Here is a 6000-nt window from a genome sequence, read left to right as displayed (position 1 = left end):
AATGTATTTAAATGTTCTTGAATACTATCAATGATGAATTTAAACTACTAATTGAAATTTAGCATATATTTACCGATAGTCTTTCGATTGATGGGACGTGCAATATCAAGAAATAAAAATGGCGACAGTTGTACGCCCTCTAGTGTCTAATCAAACTTGAACGTTCATGCAGGGGTATATTTTTGTATACCGTTTTATTTTTCCTTTGCAATACTAATTGCCATTGATGTTGGGGGGGGGGGCACATACATGTAATCGATCGAGGTCAAAAAAGGGGTCAAAAAAAGTTCAACCGATCTTGGAAATTTAGAGGGGCACGTGCCCCCCCCCCCCCCCCGTGGCTACGTGCCTGCTGATTGCCCCTTCCTCTTCTGATAAGTGCTCCTTTTCATCTCTGATAAAAAGTGCCCTTTTTATTTTGATACACGTCCCCTTTTTCCTGTCTAATAAGTGCCCCTTTTCATTTTGATAAGTGCCCCTTTTCCTTTTTAATAAGAGCCCCTTCCCATTTTCCTCTGACATATTAATTACCGTCAGTTCCTTTATAAGTACCCCTTTACCATTCTCATAAGAGACTTTTTTCATTTCTGTTGAGTGCGTTTAGTTCAAGTGCGAGAAGGACCTCTTTCCATCTCTGATAAATGCCCTTTAAAAAAAAAAAAACTTTGATATAGGCCCTATAATTATGTGCACCTTTTCTTTTCTACTGAAGTAATTTTCCCTTGTGATAAATGCCCCTTTCTCGATAGCATGTACGTGCTCCTAATTAAAAGTGACTAAGAGCAATTTGTTGTTAAACATTCCCCACTGCTCACTCCTTATTAAAAGTTTTGTCAGTCTTCTTTGATTAGATTGTCCTTAAAACCCCATCAGGATTGTGTTTTTTTTTTCTTTCTTCTTTATAAGATATAATTTTTTGGAACGCGACCTCATAAATGTTTGAATTTTTGCTTGCTCGCTTCCCTCGCTCGCAAAAAAAAAATCAGACCATCACACCCAAGTGGCAAAATGTGATGCTTAATGAATCAGTAACTTTGACCAAAAGAGAGAAACAAATATTAAAATCATCCTGATAACGTAATCGTGACTATTGGTATATACCTATGTCTAAAAATGGTATATTTTCGCTTTGAAGTTTCCCCTTCTATAGCTAGCCTAAGCTTGGTACCAACTTTCCCCCCAGAAATTTCCCCTTTTTATTTGTGCCCCGGCTTCCCACTTTGGAAGACGTTCCGTCGCCCCTGCACTTAACAATTAAAACATCAAAATTTAACTTTTGCCTTCGAATTTAATGAAAAATATATATCAAATAGCACTGACCATCATGAATATATTTTGTCTTTTACAATACTAGTTGACCAAGTATATAAGTATTATAAGATTTAATGAAATATTGCTTTTATAAACTTCTTCAAATTGCTATTTCATCACCGTCTGGACACACAAAATCTAGGTATAAATCTAAATTGGGTGAAAAAAAACATGTATTATAGCGATATTTTATTTTAAGGTTTTTATCTCATAATGAAGAGGACTGATGGCTGGTGGCACATTTTTCAGAATCACCTAAAATTTGGCAAACAACAGAGAAACTACAACAGGGGAGTTCGGGGAGGTGGTGGTAGCCAACGATCACTGAGGGTAAGGAAAAATAGGTTTTAAGGTTTTTATCTCATAATGAAGAGGACTACTTGGTACGTGGCCGGAGGCACATTTTTCAGAATCACCTAAAATTTGGAAAACAAACAGAAAAGCAAGAGTTATTGGAATCAGATGAACTTTGAAAAACTACGATAGGGGAGTTCGGGGAGGGGGTGGCAACCATCGATCACTGAGGGTAAGGAAAATAGAAAGTTCAAATGACAGCGATAAAAATAAGGTTGGGGGGGGATTAAATTTGAATCTAAAAACATGAATAGGTCTACCTCAAACTTTAAATGGAAGTAAACAAATTAGGCCCTTCGTGTCAGATAGTCACTGGCGTATGAGGAGGGGGCTTAATTGGGGTGCCCATGCTCCATACATATTAAAAAGGGAAAAAGGGAAATAGTGAAAAGAATTTTTTTTAAAGAAAAAAAGAAGAAGATATACTTGTCTAGGCCCAGCCCTATACGAGAAGAGCAAAGAGGGGATAGAAGGTAAACCCCAGATGTGTGTTGAAAGTGCTCTGAAATGCAAATTTCGAAATTACAAAATATTAATGTTGCTAACTCGGTAGCTAGACCTTACTCGCAAATGTAATACTGAGGACTTTAGAATGCGAAGTTCTTAAACAGGAAAGTGTGAAGTCTTTAGGAGAAAGGAATGCAGGAGTATATTGAATATATGGCCCCACCCAATTCAATATAGATTGAAATCATGATTACGTTCATGGCGCTGAAGAATATACTTGCTCAGTTCAATCACTTTTATTCCTCATAACGCCACTGTACATAATTTATAGATATGCATATAGATTAAATATAATTTTAGTCGTGAGAAAACATGAAACAGGTATTCTCTAAAAAAGAAAAGTACAATATTTTAACTTGGACAATTCCAGTGATATGTGAATTAAGTGTGCAAAGAGAATTTAGAAATTAGTCTGGAAACACGGATCACAATATACAAATTTGAAGTTGCAAAGAGTAAAAAGAAAATTGCTTGTTCGAAAACGGGGGCGAGTCAGTTGAACACTACCTTTTCAGAGTTAGGGGCGTGATTATACATTTTGGAAAAGGGGCACTAACAAAAACTTGACGGAAAACTGTTGATACCACCACAGCTGATTCCTTTGATAGAACAATATATAGACTTATCCGCTTTTCATCTCTTACTAAATCATTGATGTATATTGTCATCTTCCTAATTCAGCTGTTGCTGCTCCTACAAGGCTAACTGCCTTCCAGCTGTCCTCTTTTTAAACAAAATATGTCTGCCAGCCATTTTGTGGGTGATGGACTCAGGCGCGGATCCACGGCGGCCGGGGGGGGGGGCGACGGTCCCGGCCCCCCTGCCCCAAAAGGAAATAAATATAAAAAAGAGAAAAAAAGAAAGAAATGTTCTCTCGAATTGGGAAAAAGTAAAAAAATTAGTGCTCTGTAACCCAGGCGCGGATCCAGGGGGGGGGGGGGGCCGAGCGGGCCTTGGCCCCCCCCCCCTCGCAAAAAAAAAAAAAAAAAAGAGAGAAGAAAGGAAAAGAAGGGAAAGGGAAATAGGAGAGAAGGGAAAGAAAGAAGAGGAAGAAAAAAAAAAGAAAAGGGGGAAGAAGGAGATCGGGGGGCCGAAAGGACCTTGCCTCCGAGGCTGATTAACCCCCCCCCCCCCAATCAAAAAAATAAGAGAGAAGGAAGGAAAGGGAAAGAAATGACATAATCTCCGAGATTTTTCCTTACTTTTTAGTAAATACGTTTGTTAATATGTGTTTGTTGGAGAATGACAAATTACTAAATTTACAGCCAGGCAAAAAATATGATTCTTGAGATTCCTACATGTCAGGCCCGAGGTGGGGCGGGGATTAGGTGCCTCGAGCTCCCTCCCCCCCCCCCACTTTTTTGAAAAAGTATATTAAAGAGAAATAAAATAGAATGAGAGCAAGAAAGAAAGAATAGTTAACTGCTAGTGTTAAAAATTAATGAGACATCTATATGCTAATCTGACCGTGATTAAATGCCTAAAACCCCTAAGCTCCCGGGGGCTCTGCCCCTGGATTCCACCTAGGACCCTACGGCGGGCCCTTAGATGCTCATCTGACGGTAATTTAATGCCTAAAATCCCTGATGGAACCCACGCCAAATAGTGACCTGCCAGTGTCATAAAATAATAAGGTATACAAAAAAATGCTCATCTGACCTTAATTAAACGCCTAAAACCCCTGAGCTTCCGGGGCCGGCTCAGCCGCCTCGACCCCACCAGGGGCCCTAAGGCGGGCCCCTGAATGCTTATGAGACCGCAATTTATTGCCTTAAACCCCTGAGCTTGCGGGGTCGGACAAGGTATCAAAATTTGTTTATCTGACCGCAGGCGCGTAGCCAGGGGTGGGGGGTCCCCCAAATCGGAAGAGGACGTAGGAAGAAAAAGGAGCAGACAAAGAACACCTTTGAAAAAAGGATTAAGAGTATAGAGAACGGTACAGCGAATCGTCTTCTTTCGAATGATTTATTGAAACGTAAAAGCTTCCGCGCTTAGCGCGGGAGGGGGGGGGGGGGAACTGAATTCAGACGAGGATTAAGAGTCGAGAACTGTACAGCCAATCGTCTTCTTTCTCTCATAATCTTATGAAACTTAAAAACTTCCGCGCTTCGCGCGAGAGGGGGGGGGGGGAGAACCTGAATTCAGACGAGGATTAAGAGTCGAGAGCTCTCCAAAGAATCGTCTTCTTTCTCTCATAACATTATGAAACTTAAAAGCTTCCGCGCTTCGCGCGGGAAGGGGAGGGGGACCTGAATTCGGACGAGGATTAAGAGTCGAGAACTGTACAGCCAATCGTCTTCTTTCTCTCATAATCTTATGAAACTTAAAAGCTTCCGCGCTTCGCGCGAGAGGGGGGGGGGGCAACCTGAATTCAGACGAGGATTAAGAGTCGAGAACTGTACAGCCAATCGTCTTCTTTCTCTCATAACATTATGTAACTTAAAAGCTCCCGCTTTTTGCGCGGGAAGGGGAGGGGCAACCTGAATTCAGACGAGGATTAAGAGTCGAGAACTGTACAACGAATCGTCTTCTTTCGAATGATTTAATGAAACGTAAAAGGTTCCGCGCTTCGCGCGGGAGGGGGGGGGGGGGGGGGGACTGAATTCAGACGAGGATTAAGAGTCGAGAACGGTACAACGAATCGTAATAATTTAATAAATCGTAAAATTTTCTTGTGAAACGTCAAAGCTTCCGCGCAAAGCGCGGGAGGGGGAAGGGAACCTGAATTCAGACGAGGATTCAGAGGCGAGAACGGTAATACAAATCTTTAATAATTTAATGTTACCTTCCGCGCTTCGCGCGGGATGTAGGGGGAACTAAATTCCGACGAGGATTATTTTCAAGAACGGTATAACGAATCGTATTCTTTCTCTAATGATTTAATGAATCGTAAAAGCTTCCACGCTTCGCGCGGAAGGGGGAAAACCGATTTCAGACGAGGATTAGTGTCGAAAACGGTACAACGAATCGTCTTCTTTCTCTAATGATTAAAGGAAACTTAAAAAGCTTCCGCGGGAAGCGCGGGAGGGTGGGAACCTGAATTCAGACGTGGATTATTTCGTAATACTTTAATAAATCGTAAAAATTTTCCGCGCTTCGCGCGGGAGGGGAAAAACTAAATTCAGACGAGAATTATTTTTGAGAACGGTACAACGAATCGTCTTCTTTCTCTAATAATTTAATGAAACGTCAAAACTTCCGCGTTCGCGGAGGAGGGAGGGGGAAACTCGCCCCTCCCTGCACCGACCCCCCCCCCCCCGCATTACGTCACTGTTGGTCACTATTACGTACCAATTTTTGGCTCGCATAATTTCAAATTTGGGCCCCCCCCCCTAAGAAATCCTGGATCCGCGCCTGCTGTAACCCCCCCCCCCCCCCCCTCCGCTGGCTGATTCGACGCTAAATTATTCCTCACTGAAATTGGACCACACAAAAAAGTGCCTACCCCGTGCCTACCCCGAGTCGGCGCAAAATATTTCCTTAAAAGTTGGAAGAAAAGGGGGGAAAAGTGCCCCTTACCCCCCCCCCCTCCCTCTTGAGCTGATAGGAGTCAAGAGACTAAAAATTCACCAATGCATCTGCAAGTTCTTGGTAAGGCCGCCATCCCATTCCCCTCGTGTTTCACATGCCCCTCGTACATAGTATTCTCTTTCCCAAATGTGCTATTCCTATACTCTCTCTCTCTCTCTCTCTCTCTCTCTCTCTCTCTCTCTCTCTCTCTCTCTCTCTCTTTCTTTCTCTTTCACCCTCTCCTCCCCTCACTCCCATCTTTCTCCTCCCCTAGCTCCCGTCCCTCTCATTTCACCCTCTCTCTCATTTTATAATAAG

Source organism: Strongylocentrotus purpuratus, unplaced genomic scaffold (genome assembly GCF_000002235.5).
Source record: "Strongylocentrotus purpuratus isolate Spur 01 unplaced genomic scaffold, Spur_5.0 spur5_contig_860, whole genome shotgun sequence".
Lineage (NCBI taxonomy): Eukaryota > Metazoa > Echinodermata > Echinoidea > Camarodonta > Strongylocentrotidae > Strongylocentrotus > Strongylocentrotus purpuratus.
Note: the sequence above shows the minus strand (reverse complement) of the source record.